This window comes from Oncorhynchus gorbuscha, linkage group LG09 (assembly GCF_021184085.1).
Source record: "Oncorhynchus gorbuscha isolate QuinsamMale2020 ecotype Even-year linkage group LG09, OgorEven_v1.0, whole genome shotgun sequence".
Classification (NCBI taxonomy): domain Eukaryota; kingdom Metazoa; phylum Chordata; class Actinopteri; order Salmoniformes; family Salmonidae; genus Oncorhynchus; species Oncorhynchus gorbuscha.
In genome coordinates this window covers 22,260,718-22,281,378 of record NC_060181.1, presented here as the reverse complement: position 1 = coordinate 22,281,378, position 20,661 = coordinate 22,260,718, and the positions used below count along the sequence as shown (strand labels likewise).

Sequence of the window (20,661 nt, the reverse complement as noted above, 5' to 3'; positions counted from 1 at the left end):
GAACCCAACTCCTCTCCTCAGGACCGTAACCCTCCCAATCCACTAAGTATTGGTGACCCCGTCCCGAGAACGCATGTCCATGATCTTATGTACCTTGTAAATAGGTGCGCTCTCGACAAGGACGGGAGGGGGAGGGAAGACGAACGGGGGTGCGAAGAAAGGGCTTGACACAGGAGACATGGAAGACAGGATGGACGCGACGAAGATGTCGCGGAAGAAGCAGTCGCACAGCGACAGGATTGACGACCTGGGAGACACGGAACGGACCAATGAACCGCGGAGTCAACTTACGAGAAGCTGTCGTAAGAGGAAGGTTGCGAGTGGAAAGCCACACTCTCTGGCCGCAACAATACCTTGGACTCTTAATCCTGCGTTTATTGGCGGCTCTCACAGTCTGTGCCCTGTAACGGCAAAGTGCAGACCTCATCCAGGTGCGCTCACAACGTTGGACAAACGCTTGAGCGGAGGGAACGCTGGACTCGGCAAGCTGGGATGAGAACAGAGGAGGCTGGTAACCCAGACTACTCTGAAACGGAGATAACCCGGTAGCAGACGAAGGAAGCAGGTGTGAGCGTATTCTGCCCAGGGAGCTGTTCTGCCCAAGACGCAGGGTTTCTGAAAGAAAGGCTGCGTAGTATGCGACCAATCGTCTGATTGGCCCTCTCTGCTTGACCGTTAGACTGGGGATGAAACCCGGAAGAGAGACTGCACCAATCAAACGACAGAACTCCCTCCAAAACTGTGACGTGAATTGCGGGCCTCTGTCTGAAACCGTCTAACGGGAGGCCATGAATTCTGAATACATTCTCGATAATGATTTGTGCCGTCTCCTTAGCGGAAGGAAGTTTAGCGAGGGGAATGAAATGTGCCGCCTTAGAGAACCTATCGACAACCGTAAGAATCACAGTCTTCCCCGCAGACAAAGGCAGACCGGTAATGAAGTCTAGGGCGATGTGAGACCATGGTCGAGAAGGAATGGGGAGCGGTCTGAGACGACCGGCAGGAGGAGAGTTACCCGACTTAGTCTGCGCGCAGTCCGAACAAGCAGCCACGAAACGGCGCGTGTCACGCTCCTGAGTCGGCCACCAAAAGCGCTGGCGAATAGACGCAAGAGTGCCTCGAACACCGGGATGACCAGCTAACTTGGCAGAGTGAGCCCACTGAAGAACAGCCAGACGAGTGGAAACAGGAACGAAAAGGAGGTTACTAGGACAAGCGCGCGGCGACGCAGTGTGCGTGAGTGCTTGCTTAACCTGTCTTTCAATTCCCCAGACTGTTAACCCGACAACACGCCCATAAGGAAGAATCCCCTCGGGATCAGTAGAAGCCACAGAAGAACTAAACAGACGGGATAAGGCATCAGGCTTGGTGTTCTTGCTACCCGGACGGTAAGAAATCACAAACTCGAAACGAGCGAAAAACAACGCCCAACGAGCTTGACGGGCATTAAGTCGTTTGGCAGAACGGATGTACTCAAGGTTCTTATGGTCTGTCCAAACGACAAAAGGAACGGTCGCCCCCTCCAACCACTGTCGCCATTCGCCTAGGGCTAAGCGGATGGCGAGCAGTTCACGGTTACCCACATCATAGTTGCGCTCAGATGGCGACAGGCGATGAGAAAAATAAGCGCAAGGATGAACCTTATCGTCAGACTGGAAGCGCTGGGATAGAATGGCTCCCACGCCTACCTCTGAAGCGTCAACCTCGACAATGAATTGTCTAGTGACGTCAGAGTAACGAGGATAGGAGCGGACGTAAAACGTTCTTTTAGAAGATCAAAAGCTCCCTGGGCGGAACCGGACCACTTAAAACACGTCTTGACAGAAGTAAGAGCTGTGAGAGGGGCAGCAACTGACCGAAATTACGAATGAAACGCCGATAGAAATTAGCGAAACCTAAAAAAGCGCTGCAACTCGACACGTGACCTTGGAACGGGCCAATCACTGACAGCTTGGACCTTAGCGGAATCCATCTGAATGCCTTCAGCGGAAATAACGGAACCAAGAAAAGTAACGGAGGAGACATGAAAAGAGCACTTCTCAGACTTTACGTAGAGACAATTCTAAAAGGCGCTGTAGAACACGTCGAACGTGCTGAACATGAATCTCGAGTGACGGAGAAAAAATCAGGATATCGTCAAGATAGACAAAAACAAAGATGTTCAGCATGTCTCTCAGAACATCATTAACTAATGCCTGAAAAACAGCTGGCGCATTGGCGAGACCAAACGGCAGAACCCGGTACTCAAAATGCCCTAACGGAGTGTTAAACATTTTTTCCACTCGTCCCCTCTCTGATGCGCACGAGATGGTAAGCGTTACGAAGGTCCAACTTAGTAAAGCACCTGGCTCCCTGCAGAATCTCGAAGGCTGATGACATAAGGGGAAGCGGATAACGATTCTAACCGTTATGTCATTCAGCCTCGAGAATCCACGCAGGGGCGCAGAGTACCGTCCTTCTTCTTAACAAAAAGAACCCCGCCCCGGCCGGAGAGGAAGAAGGCACTATGGTACCGGCGTCAAGAGACACAGACAAATAATCCTCGAGAGCCTTACGTTCGGGAGCCGACAGAGAGTATAGTCTACCCCGAGGAGGAGTGGTCCCCGGAAGGAGATCAATACTACAATCATACGACCGGTGAGGAGGAAGGGAGTTGGCTGGGACCGACTGAAGACCGTGCGCAGATCATGATATTCCTCCGGCACTCCTGTCAAATCGCCAGGTTCCTCCTGAGAAGTAGGGACAGAAGAAACGGGAGGGATGGCAGACATTAAACACTTCACATGACAAGAAACGTTCCAGGATAGGATAGAATTACTAGACCAATTAATAGAAGGATTATGACATACTAGCCAGGGATGACCCAAAACAACAGGTGTAAACGGTGAACGAAAAATCAAAAAAGAAATAGTCTCACTGTGGTTACCAGATACTGTGAGGGTTAAAGGTAGTGTCTCAAATCTGATACTGGGAAGATGACTACCATCTAAGGCGAACATGGGCGTAGGCTTTCTAACTCTCTGAAAGGAATGTCATGTTTCCGAACCCATGCTTCGTCCATGAAACAACCCTCAGCCCCAGAGTCTATCAAGGCACTACATGTAGCACCCGAACCGGTCCAGCGTGAGATGGACCGACAAAGTAGTACAGGATCTTGATGGAGAGACTTGAGTAGTTGCGCTCACCTGTAGCCCTCCGCTTACAGATGAGCTCTGGCTTTTACTGGACATGAATTAACAAAATGTCCAGCAACTCCGCAATAGAGGCACAGGCGGTTGGTGATCCTCCGTTCCCTCTCCTTAGTCGAGATGCGAATCCCTCCCAGCTGCATGGGCTCAGACTCTGAGCCAGAGGAGGGAGATGGTTGCGATGCGGAGCAGGGAAACACCGTTGATGCGAGCTCTCTTCCACGAGCCCGGTGACGAAGATCTACCCGTCGTTCTATGCGGATGGCGAGAGCAATCAAAGAGTCCACATCTGAAGGAACCTCCCGGGAGAGAATCTCATCCTTAACCACTGCGTGGAGTCCCTCCAGAAAACGAGCGAGCAGCGCCGGCTCGTTCCACTCACTAGAGGCAGCAAGAGTGCGAAACTCAATAGAATAATCCGTTATGGACCGTTCACCTTGGCATAAGGAAGCCAGGGCCCTAGAAGCCTCCCTACCAAAAACTGAACGGTCAAAAACCCGAATCATCTCCTCTTTAAAGTTCTGGAACTTGTTAGAGCAATCAGCCCTTGCCTCCCAGATAGCTGTGCCCCATTCTCGAGCCCGGCCAGTAAGGAGTGAAATGACGTAAGCAACCCGAGCTCTCTCTCTAGAGTATGTGTTGGGTTGAGAGAGAACACAATCTCACACTGCGTGAGAAAGGAGCGGCACTCAGTGGGCTGCCCGGAGTAGCAAGGTGGGTTATTAACCCTAGGTTCTGGAGGCTCGGCAGGCCAGGAAGTAACAGGTGGCACGAGACGTAGACTCTGGAACTGTCCAGAGAGGTCGGAAACCTGAGCGGCCAGGTTCTCCACGGCATGGCGAGCAGCAGACAATTCCTGCTCGTGTCTGCCGAGCATGGCTCCTTGGATCTCGACGGCAGTGTAACGAGCGTCTGAAGTCGCTGGGTCCATTCCTTGGTCGGTTCCTTCTGTCATGCAGGTGAAAGAGGACCCAAAAGCGACTTGGCGAAAACAGAGTCTTTAATCCAGTAAAGTAAATACAAACAAAAACACAACTTTCACTCGAAATGACGAGGACAAACTGGAGACTCGATCTTGAACAGCAGGTGAACAGCAGGTTGCCTCGGGAAGGCACTTGAACCAGACAGACTCAGACACCTGCTCACCACGCAGCATCTGAGGAAAACACGACACGACAGGGCGATACACAAACACAGCACGGTGAATTCTAGACAAGGAACCGACAGGACAGGAACGGAACACAAAGGAAGAAATAGGGACTCTAATCAGGGGAAAGGATCGGGAACAGGTGTGGGAAGACTAAATGATTGATTAGGGGAATAGGAACAGCTGGGAGCAGGAACGGAACGATAGAGAGAAGAGAGAGCGAGAGAGTGAGAGAGGGAGGGGGAGAGAGAGGGATAGAAAGAGGGAAAGAACCTAATAAGACCAGCAGAGGGAAACGAATAGAATGGGAAGCACAGGGACAAGACAAGATAATAAATGACAAAACATGACACCATCACTCAGTGCTCCTGAAATGCAGCGGTGTTACCGAGCATGCCGTGATGCAGACCCAGAGAGACGACAAAAGTACCCTGAGACAGAGATGACAGAGAGACAGCGAAAAAGAGGATAGCAGATATCAGTGAGAGAGAGAAGTGTGTTTTAAAGGAAAAATGGAGAGAGACGAAGACAGAAGAAAAGACCAGCGCAACAGCCAGGGCATCTTTTCCCCTTCCCCCACACCTCCCCCTCTTCCTGAACATGACCCAATGCCAGGGCCCTCAAGGTTAGAGCAAGCTTGAAGCTGGGTACTTTAATACTTTATTAGTCAGGATCTATTTGAGCTGTGTACACAATATTTGTGCTCTATTCTATATTACTAAACATACCCATGTTTTTATTGATTGGTTTATTGATTCATTTTTTGAATAATTGATTGATTAACTGATTGGTCAATTTGATTTATTTATTCGTTTACTGATTACAATACTAATAGTTCTGACTGTGTTTTAGGCAAAGACATCAAGGTCAAAGAAAGACCAACAATACAAAGAAAAGGCTTATGAAAGAGATCAAGAAACTTCAAGCCACCTTGGAAAAAGATAAATACGAGACATTCCAATGTGTTAAGGGACATTCCAAATCTCCTCACTCAAAAGTGAATGCAATGCTGAGGCATCATCCTGTCCATCCAACCATTAGAAGAACCCTTCTGTTACACTCATCATTGCTTGAAGACATTAGAACTAAATATCGCAACACCAGAAAAGGAGAGGCAGATGATTGCAAGAGTAACTATTGGGAACATGGTGAATAAGAACCGACTAGGTTTTCCAAAGGAGAGGGCTGGATTGGACGGATATATTTGTACCTTTTGTGTGGACGAAGAGAAACTGTGCAACTGCTGAATCCAAGAAGGGATGATGTGAGTCAAATGACTACAGGGAGGAAACAAACAGTCACGCGAAACAAACAGAAGATGCAAAAAAGGTCGCTGGCAGACAATGAAGAATCTACCCAGGAAGTTCCTGTCAGAAAGTCAAGATTCATTCTTCTGCACCTTTAGGCCATTTTGGGTTGAGACACCAATGTAAAACCCACAAGAATCTCCAATTTATGGCTAACGGCCTTTACAGCCGTGGGATTTTCTCATCCAAAAACTGCAGTGACAAGCACAATGAAGATGCGTCAAGGGAAAAGTGTGTTGCCAGGTCACATCAAGTGCAGAGACATAACCTGTCTCTGCCAAAGAGATGAGGGGGTCATGGCCTGTCCCTGCTTTGAGTTTTTATTTTATTTATTTAACTAGGCAAGTCAGTTAAGAACAAATTCTTATTTACAATGACAGCCTATCCCGGCCAAACCCAGACGATGCTGGGCCAATTGTGCGCCGCCCTATGGGACTCCCAATCACAGCCGGATGTAATACAGCCTGGATACAAACTAGGGACCGTAGTGATGCCTCTTGCACTGCAGTGCCTTAGACTGCTGCGCCACTTGCTAGCCCACAGAAGCAGCTCTAGAAGCTCCTGATGCTCCAAGATCTGTGTGCACCGTTGAAACCTCGTGGTGACCAGAGGCCATTCACTCTCACCATATTGGACAGTGGTGTGTGCTGTCCTATGACAATGAGCCATACCCAGGAATCATAACAGATGTACACGAGGATAACATCCTGGTCAATTGCATGCACTGTAATGCAATAAACAAATTATTCAGGCTAAGCCCTCGCAAAGTACGCTGACTTCCAGGTAGAATGCCTGATCCCAGAGCTTGAAGGTACATAAAAGACCACTTTGGAAACCATTTAGCTACAACTGGAGCAAAGGGACTTGCAGTATGTGGAGGGGGGATGGAGTGGAGTGGAGAAAAAGCAAGAGGGGTGGAGTGGGAAGGGTTTTGGAAGGGAGTGAATTGGAGGAGAGGTGAGAGGGAAGAAGGGGAGGGGGGACTTTTTAAAGGTTCATGTTTCTTTCTATGTATGAGATATTTTATAAATGCTGTTAAACCTTTTGAATAACCATTTTATTAAGCGTGAACCGTGAGCCCAGAATTGTTAGGAGCAAAATGTGTAGGGCTGTTTATCATAAAATGCCTGATTAGTGTTATTAAACTTGAACTAACAGTGATTTTCAAATGCAATCCAATTGTTTTACATGTAGCTATGTTGTTCTAATGGAATACTCGTGTTTTAATAATATATTTTTGTTGTTTTACAAACTTACGATGACAATGTTTTTAAAAAGACAAAAGTAAATTGAAAATTAAATAAAAAGAAAGTGGTTCTAATTATAAATGTAATGTTTTTTTGAACCAAGTTCATAAAATATCTTTAATTGTTTCAACATTTTGTTCATTATTGTTGTTAGTTTCAACCTGTTATTGCTTTCCACCCTGTTATGCTTTATTCCACCCTGTTAGGTCAGTGTTAAAAAAAATCATAATGTAATAATATCATCAGATGTTACGTGTATCTTTGTGGTAACTTGTCGAAATAGAAGGGGTCAACTACATATGCAAAAATGTTGACCAAATTCTGTTGTTATTCACTCTTGGTGGTGCAAATGAAAATAACACACGTTTCGCTCAATAATCATTGATGTATAATTATTTGAAGAAAATCAATTAACGTAATAGAGTAAGGCACTTTGAATGTCTTAAATCTAAATCTAGATATATACATGCATTGTTAACACTTTCAGATAGTTAGGTGTATGTCCCTAACAGGTGGAAATATCCCATGGTCCATGTATGCACAATAAATTCTAATATATATATGGCGATAAGTGCCTGAGCTTGACCAATATGTTTTTCTGAAAGTCAAACATGTCCTTTTTCTGATAGAATACAAAACAAATGTAAAAATATATACTTTTTTTCACTAAAGTGATGTGGTCCAAAACACACCGTATTGAAGGAATGACCCAGGTGGGATACTAATATTTACTAGCTATGTGCCACATTGTAAATTAGTAACAGTAGAATGTGTGAAAGTACACACTTTTAACTTGCACAATTGACATTGAATAGCATTTTGGGGAAAGAATTGACTAACAAAAAGTGATATCAACCTACAATACCAGCAGAGACAAGCCTTCGCTTGCAGTGGTACTCTGGTGTTATCTTATCATCCAAGAAAACCCTGTCCACAGTCAAGACTGTATTGCTATCTGAACAACATGTATAATCTTAATTCATATTTTCTGTTGTCAAGCAGAGCACGAGTCGTGGAAGAAGCTGAAGCTGGTGGAGATCCTCCAGGCCCTGAACAGTGACCCGCTGGACATTGAGACGCTGCGGAGGGCAGCCGTCAGCGAGGGAGGCCTTCTAACAGACGAGATCAGGAGGGAAGTCTGGCCCAAGCTGCTCAGCGTCAACGTCTACAAGTTGCCTGCTAAACCTAGTGAGTGAGAGGTTACAATGTGAGATCCTGGTTGTCCATCGTTGCGTTTGGCCATTGCCCCGAGACGTGGCTGTAGACTACTACGACCATTACACTGTGTCAGTATGCCTCTAGCTGTCTATAGTCTGTTGATGTATGTTGATTGAATGTAGCCTACTGTAACTTCATCAAATTCAGGTGACTTTTGTCAACATTGATTCATTCTGTATTATTCAATACTGTGCAACAACATAATGTAAACGAGCAACATTCAGGGCCTTTGGCAGCAGCACTGTTAAATATGTTCAACTGAAAACAATGAGGGAGGGGGGCGCTGAGCATTTGTTTTGATTCTAGCTAAGGATATCAGAGAGAACCACAAGGACTTCAACCAGGTGCTGCTTGACGTCAGGAGGTCCTTGAAACGTTTCCCAAGAGGAACTCACTCACTGGACCATTGATCAATTACTATTTTATTAAGATCATTATATTGTATATTAGATCTAATATAGAATATAGTTAATTTACTCATTGTGTCATTGATATAATAGAATAGAGTTAACTCAATGTGTCATTGATAGAATAGAGTTAACTCACTCACTGTGTCATTGATAGAATAGAATTGCCTCACTCACTGTGTCATTGATAGAATAGAGTTAACTCACTCACTGTGTCATTGATAGAATAGAGTTAACTCACTCAATGTGTCATTGATAGAATAGAGTTAACTCACTCAATGTGTCATTGATAGAATAGAATTGACTCACTCACTGTGTCATTGATAGAATAGAGTTAACTCACTCAATGTGTCATTGATAGAATAGAATTGACTCACTCAATGTGTCATTGATAGAATAGAGTTAACTCACTCACTGTGTCATTGATAGAGTAGAATTAACTCATGCACTGTCATGAATAGAATAGAGTTAACTCACTCACTGTATCATTGATAGAATAGAGTTAACTCACTCACTGTGTCATTGATAGAATAGAGTTAACTCACTCAATGTGTCATTGATAGAATAGAATTGACTCACTCAATGTGTCATTGATAGAATAGAGTTAACTCACTCACTGTGTCATTGATAGAGTAGAATTAACTCACTCACTGTGTTATTGATAGAATATAATTGACTCATTCACTGTGTCATTGATAGAATAGAATTGACTCACTCACTGTGTCATTGATAGAATAGAGTTAACTCACTCACTGTGTCATTGATAGAGTAGAATTAACTCATGCACTGTCATGAATAGAATTGAATTAACTCACTCACTGTGTCATTGATAGAATAGAATTGACTCACTCACTGTGTCATTGATAGAATAGAATTGACTCACTCACTGTGTTATTGATAGAATAGAATTGACTCATTCACTGTGTCATTGATAGAATAGAATTGACCACTCACTGTGTCATTGATAGAATAGAATAGAATTGACTCACTCACTGTGTCATTGATAGAATATAATTAACTCACTCACTGTGTCATTGATAGAATAGAATTGACTCACTCACTGTGTTATTGATAGAATATAATTAACTCATTCACTGTGTCATTGATATAATAGAATTGACTCACTCACTGTGTCATTGATAGAATATAATTAACTCACTCACTGTGTCATTGATAGAATAGTGGTAAAATGGTGCCAGAAGAAAATGGCAGCTCACTGTATAAAATTGAGAAGAAAATATAATTAAATGGTCACAGAACAAAATTGATAGAATAGTATAAAATGGTGCCAGAAGAAAATGGCAGCAGTATATATAAAATGGTGCCAGAAGAAAATGGCAGCAGTATAAAATGGTGCCAGAAGAAAATGAAGCAGTATATATAAAATGGCAGAACAAAATGGCAGCAGTATATATAAAATGGTGCCAGAAGAAAATGGCAGCAGTATATATAAAATGGTGCCAGAAGAAAATGGCAGCAGTATATATAAAATGGTGCCAGAAGAAAATGGCAGCAGTATATATAAAATGGTGCCAGAACAAAATGGCAGCAGTATATATAAAATGGTGCCAGAACAAAATGGCAGCAGTATATATAAAATGGTGCCAGAACAAAATGGCAGCAGTATATATAAAATGGTGGCAGAAGAAAATGGCAGCAGTTATACGGGCGCCCAACCAATTGTGCTATTATGTGTTTATTTTCGCGTTATTTGTAACTTATGTTGTACATAATGTTTCTGCAACCGTGTCTTACAGCAAAAAAGAGATTTGGATATCAGGACAGCGATCACTCACAATGATTTTTTCTTCAACAAGCAGGACGCACAGGATATTCTCCGAACACCCGACAAGGTCAACATCCCAGTTATTTGCAAGAGGAAGAGACGCAGCGACAGAGGACACAGAGCCGGATGCTTCGTAAGGATCCGTAGAAGGCGAGTGGGAAAGCTGCTATTACTGTCAATATCACTCGCCAATATGCAATCATTGGACAATAAATTAGACGAGATACGATCACAAATATCCTACCAACGGGACATCAAAAACGGTTATATCTTATGTTTCACGGAATCGTGGCTGAATGATGACATGGATATTCAGCTAGCGAGATATATGCTGCACCGGCAGGATAGAACAGCACATTCCGGTAAGACGAGGGGAGGCGGTCTGTGCATATTAGTAAACAACAGCTGGTGCACAAAATCTAAGGAAGTCTCTAGATTTTGCTCACCTGAGGTAGAGTATCTTGTGATAAATTGCATACCACACTACTTGCCTTAAGAGTTTTCAGCTATACTTTTCATGGCTGTTTATTTATCACCACAGACAGATGCTGGCACTAAGACCGCACTCAGTCAGATGTATAAATAAGGAAATAAGCAAACAGGAAACCATTCACCCAGAGGTGGAACTCCTAGTGGCCGGAGACTTTAATGCAGTGAAACTTGACACAGTTCTACCTAATTTCCATCAACATGTTATATGTTCAACCAGAGGGGGAAAAATCTAGATCACCTGTACTCCACACACAGAAACGCATACAAAGCTCTCCCTTGCCCTCCATTTGGTAAATCCGATCCGACCACAACTCTATCCTCCTGATTCCTGCTTACAAGCAAAAAGGAAAGCAGGAAGCACCAATGACCCGGTCTATAAAAAGTGGTCAGATCAATTAATGCCATAGAAACTCTCACTAAAGAGATATCTTTCGACCCTACTGAAATTAATAATACTTTTAAGAAATACTATGAAGACCTCTACACTTCCCAATCAAGCGATGATCTATCAGAGATAGACTCCTTTCTCTCCTCTCTCAACCTCCCATGCCTGTCAGGGGAAGACAGCGAGCGCCTGAGTGAACACTTCTCAGTCCCTGAATTGTTAGAGGCCATTAAATCCTTACCTTCTAATAAATCTCCTGGGGAGGATGGCTTCCCTCCAGAGTTCTATAAAGAATTTAGGGAGCTGTTGGTCCCCTACCTTATGGAGGTACTTAAAAAAGCCAGAGAAGACAACTGCTTTCCAGAGTCCTTCTCTCAAGCAGTGATTAATGTAAACCACAAGAAAGGGAAAAACCCGCTAAAGTGCGCCTCCTATAGACCAATCTCTCTCCTTAACACAGATTGTAAACTGGTCACCAAGATGCTATCTAAGAGACTGGAGTCATGTCTTCCCCTGTTGGTCAACCCAGATCAGACTGGCTTCATAATTAATAGATTTTCCTCCAATAATCTCAGAAGGTTCTTTGATGTAATTCACCTTGCTAACAAAAACAAAATAGCTGGTGTCGCAGTCTCCCTCGATGCTGAAAAGGCCTTTGATAGGGTTGAATGGCCATACCTCTTTCGCGTCTTGGAAAAGTTTGGTTTAGGTACCATGTTTGTAAATTTGATAAAATCACTCTACAAATCTCCTAAAGCTAGGATTGCTACCAATGGGATTACTCCCTCCTCTTTCCCTCTTTATAGGGGGAACAGACAAGGTTGCCCAATTAGCCCCCACCTCTTTGCCCTCGCCATCGAACCGTTGGCTGAGGCTATTAGAACGTGCCCTGATATACATGGCTTTGAGGTGGGCCCCCATACCCATAAATTATCAGTCTTTGCGGACGACCTTATCTTATTCCTAACAAACCCAGAACACTCCCTCTCTCACTTGCAGATACTACTACAGTGTTATAGTTCTTTCTCTGGATATAAGGTCAATCTTGATAAAAGCGAAATCTTACCGTTGTCTGTCTTTGACCATCATACCATCAAGCACAAGTTCCCTTTTAGATGGTCGCCTATGGGCTTCACATACTTGGGCATAATGGTGGATGGTAATCTGAACAACCTCTATAAACTCAATCTGGCCAGTTTGTTGCAAAAGGTGGAGGTTGACCTTTGTAAATGGATGGACTTAACTCTCTCTCTACTGGGTAGAATCAATGTAATTAAAATGAATGTCCTGCCCAGGTTTCTATATCTGTTTCAATCTCTCCCTATCCCTGTTCCCGCAGCATTTTTTCCTCTCTCGACAAGCTGACCAGACGGTTTATCTGGCACGGCAAAACCCCTAGGGTTGGCCTGGATAAACTGACCCTTGACTACAGTCAAGGGGCTTAAACCTCCCCAATTTTAGAATGTACTACTGGGCTGCACAGTCTAGGTTTCTTGCTCAGAGGTTTGACAATGGTCCCTCTCCCTCATGGTTGAACATTGAAAAGCTTGAGGTAAATGTGACACTGGGGCAGATCTGTTTTACAAATGGGACAGAAAATCTATAAAAACCATCACAGACAACCCTTTAATCATACATTCTGTCCTGGCATGGTGCAAACTGCATGAGCTGTTAAAACCCTTTATGGAACAATAGATTGGGGGATTCCTTTAACGCCCGATTAAAACCCCTTTATGGAACAATAGATTGATCCCTATGTTTTTCCAGAATAGTAACTTTAGACCATGGTCTGATAAGGGGATCACTCTTCTGGAACATTGTTACGAGGAGGGAGTTCTTATGTCTTTTGATCAGCTGAAACAGAAATACCACTTGCCTAACAGGGACTTCTTTAGCTACCTACAACTACGAAACTTTATTAGGGTGACTCTCAAGGGACAATGGAATCTACCTAAGATGTCACCTATTGAACAACTCTGCCACGCAGACCAACCACTGTTCAAGACCATTTCCCGTGTTTACAATGCTCTTATGTCAGGACTAACACTGCCTGGGCTAGATAAACCCCGACTTAGATGGGAGAGAGATCTGGGTATTGATCTTGATGAGGATCTATGGAGTGACCTATGCAGGGATGGGGTTACATCCACATTGAACTCCAGATACAGACTGATCCAGTTTAATTTCCTCCATCAGCTCTATATCACCCCATCTAGACTGCACAGGTTCAACCTAGATATCTCCTCCCTATGTTTTAGATGTGGCTCAGATGAAGGAACATTCCTCCATTCCACTTGGCAGTGTTCAAAACTACACGGTTTCTGGCAGGGGGTATGCGATACCATATCCTCAATTCACGGGGTTGCATTCCCTTTAGACCCGGAGGTCTATCTACTGGGTAACTTTACTAACACCAATCTTAGGCAAAGCCATACTATAAAGCTAACAGAAATATTGCTAGCGATTGCCAAGAAATGTATTGCCTTGAAATGGAAATTGGATTCCTCCCTGCCAGTTGCAATGTGGCTTTCGGAAGTTAATAGTTGTATCCCTTTGGAGAAAATCACTTACTGCTTGAGGAATAAGTTAAAGACATTTTACAGAAATGGGCAACCTTTTATTGACTATATGGAGAATCTCCCCCCACATCTCATTGATTGAATCTATATATAATCCTCACATAATGTTTCACACGTAATGTATATTATGTAGCCTACGGCAGCTGATCCAATGTCTCATTAATTTTTTATTTTATTAAAAAAATTAAATTTTGTAAATATTTTGTATTTTTTATTATTGTATGTTTGTTTATATAACTATAATTATAATTTATTTTTGTTACGTTCGTCTGTTACTGTCACTTTGTCCTATCGTTGTCTAATATCTCTTCACTTTTGTTTTGAATGTTCTTAATTGGAAAATGCAAAAATAAAATATTATTATTATTATTTTTTAAAGTGGTCAGATGAAGCAGAGGCTAAACTACAGGACTGTTTTGGTATCACAGACTGGAACATGTTCTGAGATTCTTCCGATGGAATTGAGGAGTACACCACGTCAGTCACTGGCTTTATCAATAAGTGCATCGAGGACGTCATCCCCACAGTGACTGTACGTACATACCCCAACCAGAAACCATCGATTACAGGCAATATTCACTCTGAGCTAAAGGGTAGAGCTTCCGCTTTCAAGGTGCGGGACTATAACCCGGAAGCCTATAAGAAATCCTGCTATGCCCTCCGACGAACCATCAAACAGGCAAATCGTCAATACAGGGCTAAGATTGAATCATACTACACTGGCTCCGACACTCGTTGGATGTGGCAGGGCTTGCAAACTATTACAGACTACAAAGGGAAGCACAGCCGTAAGCTGCCCAGTGACACAAGCCTACCAGACGAGCTAAATCACTTCTATGCTTGCTTCGAGGCAAGCAACACTGAGGGTTAGAGCATCAGCTGTTCCGGATGACTGTGTAATCACGCTCACCGTAGCCGATGTGAGTAAGACCTTTAAACAGGTCAACATTCACATGGCTGCGGGGCCAGATGGATTACCAGGACATGTACTCTGGACTAGAGGTCGACCAATTATGATTTTTCAATGCCGATACCGATTATTGGAGGCCAAAAAAAAGCAGATGCCGATTAATCGGCCGATTAAAAAATGTATATATATATACACATTTTTGTAATAATGACAATTGCAACAACACTGAATGAACAATGAACACTTTTATTTTAACTTAATATAATACATATGGGTTTTTGGATGGGTGTTCTTAAGGTGATTCCACAGGTTGGTGGTATTTTTTGATTTAGCCGTTGCTGACCCCATGCTTACATCTTTATCACAAATAAGACACCTTGCTTTCCCTGGTGCAAATTCCATGTAATAGTCCGACACTGGTGCTCTGCTTTTCTCTGCCATCTGTAAAACACACACACAGCTCTGAAGTGACAATGATACTGAAGAGTCTGCTTAGGAGACAAATACTCTCAACTGTTTGAATAAAAATGAGTTTAAGTTACCTGTGATGAATGTTGAAAACAAAAACTGTAATTTCTATATGCAGGAAATCCTATTTTAATAATGGACATGGTAAGAATTGACTACCAAAGTGCGAGTCATAATTCCTATGACATCTTCTAGCAAAATCTGAAAAGCGGTTCCTTCATTCATTTATTCCATAGGATATTTTTAGATTCACTTAAAATAAGGTCTGTGTTTCGTGTAGGCTTACACCACCTTGCCAATTTTATAACTGTGTAGATATCCATAGGACAAGGTAACTCTGATCAATATTGGCTAAATATAAGCGAAGATCATTTTTTTGTAGGTTGGATTTATGATTTTTTTTTTTGACAAACGTTACCTTATCCTAATGAGATTTACACGGGTATCAAAATGCAGAGGCGGTTTAAGCATGAAACACAGACCTTATTTGAAGTAGATCAAGACATTCTCTATGGAAGACATGAACGGTAAAATAACGAAGGAACCCCTTTCAAGTTCAGCCGCAAGTTATTACAGGAATTATAACGCCTCGACTATTTCTCTCTAAACCATATACCTTTGACTATTACGAGCCTGCTGCTGCCTACCACCCCTCAGTCAGACTGCTCTATCAAATATCAAATCATAGACTTAAATATAATAAACACACAGAAATACAAGCCTTAGGTAAAATCCGGAAACCATCACCTGGAAAACAAGATACCTGTGTAAGTCACTTGGCTCTGTCATAACCTCACATGGTCTCTCCTATCATTGCTATGCAGACGACACACAATTAATCTTCTCCTTTCCCCCTTCTGATGACCAGGTGGCGAATCGCATCTCTGCATGTCTGGCAGACATATCAGTGTGGATGACGGATCACCACCTCAAGCTGAACCTCGGCAAGACGGAGCTGCTCTTCCTCCCGGGGAAGGACTGCCCGTTCCATGATCTCGCCATCACGGTTGACAACTCCATTGTGTCCTCCTCCCAGAGCGCTAAGAACCTTGGCGTGATCCTGGACAACACCCTGTCGTTCTCAACCAACATCAAGGCGGTGGCCCGTTCCTGTAGGTTCATGCTCTACAACATCCGCAGAGTACGACCCTGCCTCACACAGGAAGCGGCGCAGGTCCTAATCCAGGCACTTGTCATCTCCCGTCTGGATTACTGCAACTCGCTGTTGGCTGGGCTCCCTGCCTGTGCCATTAAACTCCTTCAACTCATCCAGAACGCCGCAACCCGTCTGGTGTTCTACCTTCCCAAGTTCTCTCACGTCACCCCGCTCCTCCGTTCTCTCCACTGGCTTCCAGTTGAAGCTCGCATCCGCTACAAGACCATGGTTCTTGCCTACGGAGCTGTGAGGGGAACGGCACCTCAGTACCTCCAGGCTCTGATCAGGCCCTACACCCAAACAAGGGCACTGCGTTCATCCACCTCTGGCCTGCTCGCCTCCCTACCACTGAGGAAGTACAGCTCCCGCTCAGCCCAGTCAAAACTGTTCGCTGCTCTGGCCCCCCAATGGTGGAACAAACTCCCTCACGACGCCAGGACAGCGGAGTCAATCACCACCTTCCGGAGACACCTGAAACCCCACCTCTTTAAGGAATACCTAGGATAGGATAAGTAATCCCTCTCACCCCCCCCCTTTAAGATTTAGATGCACTATTGTAAAGTGACTGTTCCACTCGATGTCATAAGGTGAATGCACCAATTTGTAAGTCGCTCTGGATAAGAGCGTCTGCTAAATGACTTAAATGTAAATGTAAATGTAAAATGTTTATTCCATTCCGTATTTGATCTAACCATGAGTCTAAATATTCCTGTTACATTGCACAACCTTCAATGTTATGTCATAATTACATAAAATTCTGGCAAATTAGTTCGCAAAGAGCCAGGTGGCCCAAACTGTTGCATATACCCTGACTCTGTTTTCAATGAAAGCAAGAGAAGTGACACAATTTTACCTGGTTAATATTGCCTGCTAACCTGGATTTCTTTTAGCTAAATGCGCATGGTTAAAAATATATACTTGTGTATTGATTTTAAGAAAGGCATTGATGTTTATGGTTAAGTACACATTGGTGCAACGACAGTCATTGATTGATTGTTTTTTATAAAATAAGTTTAATGCTAGCTAGCAACTTACCTTGGCTTACTGCATTTGCATAACAGGCGGGCTCCTCGTGAGGCAGGTGGTTAGAGCGTTGGTCTAGTTAACTGTAAGGTTGCAAGATTGGATCCCCCGAGCTAACAAGGTTCAAATCTGTCGTTCTGCCCCGTTCCTAGGCCGTCATTGAAAATAAGAATGTGTTCTTAACTGACTTGCCTAGTTAAATAAAGATTAAATAAAGGTGTAAAAAATGAATAAATAAATATTTAAAAATCGTCAAAATCGGTGCCCAAAAATACCGATTTCCGAGTGTTATGAAAACATGAAATCGGCCCTAATTCATTGGCCATTCCGATTAATCGGTCGACCTCTACTTTGGACATGCACTCTGGGCATGTGCTGACCAACTGGCATGTGTCTTCACTGACATTTTCAACATGTCCCTGATTGAGTCTGTAATACCAACATGTTTCAAGCAGACCACCATAGTCCCTGTGCCCAAGAACACAAAGGCAACCTGCCTAAATGACTACATACCCGTAGCACTCACATCCGTAGCCATGAATGGCTCACATCAACACCATTATCCCAGAAACTCTAGACCCATTCCAATTTGCATACCGCCCAAACAGATCCACAGATGATGCAATCTCTATTGCACTCCACATTGCCCTTTCCCACCTGGACAAAAGGAACACCTATGTGAGAATACTATTCATTGACTACAGCTCAATGTTCAACACCATAGTATCCTCAAAGCTCATCACTAACCTAAGGATCCTGGGACTAAACACTTCCCTCTGCAACTGGATCCTGGACTTCCTGACGTGCCTCCCCCCAGGTGGTGAGGGTAGGTAGCAACACATCTGCCATGCTGATCCTCAACACTGGAGCCCCCCAGGGGTGCGTGCTCAGTCCTCTCCTGTACTCCCTGTTCACCCACAACTGCATGGCCAGGCACGACTCCAACATCATCATTAAGTTTGCAGACGACGTGCTTTTACACCTGCATTGTTTGCTGTTTGGGGTTTTAGGCCTGATCAGCCTTTGAGATATCAGCTGATGTACGAAGGGCTATATAAATAAATTTGATTTGATTTGATTTGATTTAGGGAGGAGGTCAGAGACCTGTCCGGGTGGTGCCAGAATAACAACCTATCTCTCAACGTAACCAAGACTAAGGAGATGATTGTGGACTACAGGAAAAGGAGGACCGAGCACACCCCCATTCTCATCGGCGGGGCTGTAGTGGAGCAGGTTGAGAGCTTCAAGTTCCTTGGTGTCCATATCACCAACAAACCAGAATGGTCCAAACACAGCAAGACAGTCGTGAAGAGGGCACGACAAAGCCTATTCACCCGCAGGAAACTAAAAAGATTTTGCATGGGTCCTGAGATCCTCAAAAGGTTCTACAGCTGCAACATCGAGAGCATCCTGACTGGCTGCATCACTGCCTCGTACGGCAATTGCTCGGTCTCCGACCGCAAGGCATTTCAGAGGGTAGTGCCCGGTACATCACTGTGGCTTAGCTGCCTGCCATCCAGGACCTCTACAGCAGGCGGTGTCAGAGGAAGGCCCTAAAAATTGTCAAAGACCCCAGCCACCGCAGTCATAGACTGTTGTCTCTACTACCGCATGGCAAGTGGTACCGAAGTGCCAAGTCTAGGACAAAAAGGCTTTTTTTTACCCCCAAGCCATAAGACTCCTGAACAGGTAATCAAATGGCTAACCGGACTATTTGCATTGTGTGCCTCCCCTCTACTCTCTGTTTATCATACAGTGGGGCAGAAAAGTATTTAGTCAGCCACCAATTGTGCAGGTTCTCCCACTTAAAAAGATGAGAGAGGGCTGTAATTTTCATCATAGGTATACTTCAACTATGACAGACAAAATGAGAAAAAAAATCCAGAAAATCACATTGTAGGATTTTTTATTAATTTATTTCAAAAAATTATGGTGGAAAATAAGTAACATAAGTAACCCCTCTTTTTACGCTTCTGCTACTCTCTATTCATCATATATGCATAGTCACTTTAACCATATCTACATGTACATACTACCTCAATCAGCCTGATTAACTGGTGCCTGTATGCAGCCTCGCTACTGTTATAGCCCAGCTACTGTATATAGCCTCGCTACTGCTATTCTTCACTGTCTTTTTACTGTTGTTTTTATTTCCTTACTTACCTATTGTTCACCTACCTTTTCACCTACCTGTTGATTAGAGCCTGTAAGTAAGCAATTGTTGTATTTGGCGCACATGACAAATCAACTTCGATTTGATTTGAACTCACTCACTGTGTCATTGATAGAATGGAATAGAATTAACTCACTCACTGTGTCATTGATAGAATAGAATAGAGTTAACTCACTCACTATGTCATCGATAGAATAGAGGTAACTCACTCACTGTGTCATCGATAGAATAGAGGTAACTCACTGTGTCATCGATAGAATAGAGATAACTCACTCACTGTGTCATCAATAGAATAGAGGTAACTCACTCTGTCATCGATATAATGAATAGAGGTAACTCACTCACTGTGTCGTGAATAGAATGTAATTAACTCATGCACTGTCATGAATCTATTTAACTCACTGTGTCATGAATAGAATATAATTAGCTCACTCACTATGTCATCGATAAATTAGAGGTAATTCACTCACTGTGTCATCAATAGAATAGAGGTAACTCACTGTGTCAACGATAGAATGAATAGAGTTAACTCACTCACTGTGTCATGAATAGAATGTAATTAACTCATGCACTGTCATGAATATATTTAACTCACTGTGTCATGAATAGAATAGAATTAGCTCACTCACTATGTCATCGATAGATTAGAGGTAATTCACTCACTGTGTTATCGATAGAATAGAGGTAACTCACTGTGTCATCGACAGAATAGAGGTAACTCTCTCACTGTGTCATCAATAGAATAGAAGTAACTCACTGTGTCATTGATAGAATAGAATAGAGGTAACTCACTGTGTCATCGACAGAATAGAGGTAACTCTCTCACTGTGTCATCAATAGAATAGAAGTAACTCACTGTGTCATTGATAGAATAGAATAGAGGTAACTCACTGTGTCATCGATAGAATAGAATTGTTAACTCACTCAGTGTGTCAACGACAGAATAAAATAGAGGTAACTCCCTCTCTGTGGCATTGATCTGATCAGGGGTAAGCTGTTAGGTCACTGTCTGTCCTCCTCTCAGTTAACTCAGGGCCTTACCCATCATGGGGGGCATCTCAATATTGTGTTCAGTGGCTTTCTTAACCATGTCCTTGTCATTAACTTATCTTCGTCCCATTATGATGACCACTGATAAAAGAATAGTAATGTGGTGGAAACAGAATACAATACAA

General features: G+C 43.4%; 1 pseudogene; it reads left to right on the top strand.

Annotated features, from left to right (window-relative positions):
• Positions 1-4,935: 4,935 nt before the first annotated feature.
• LOC124044332 overlaps positions 4,936-20,661 on the top strand; it is a 57,992-nt pseudogene continuing 42,266 nt past the window's right edge.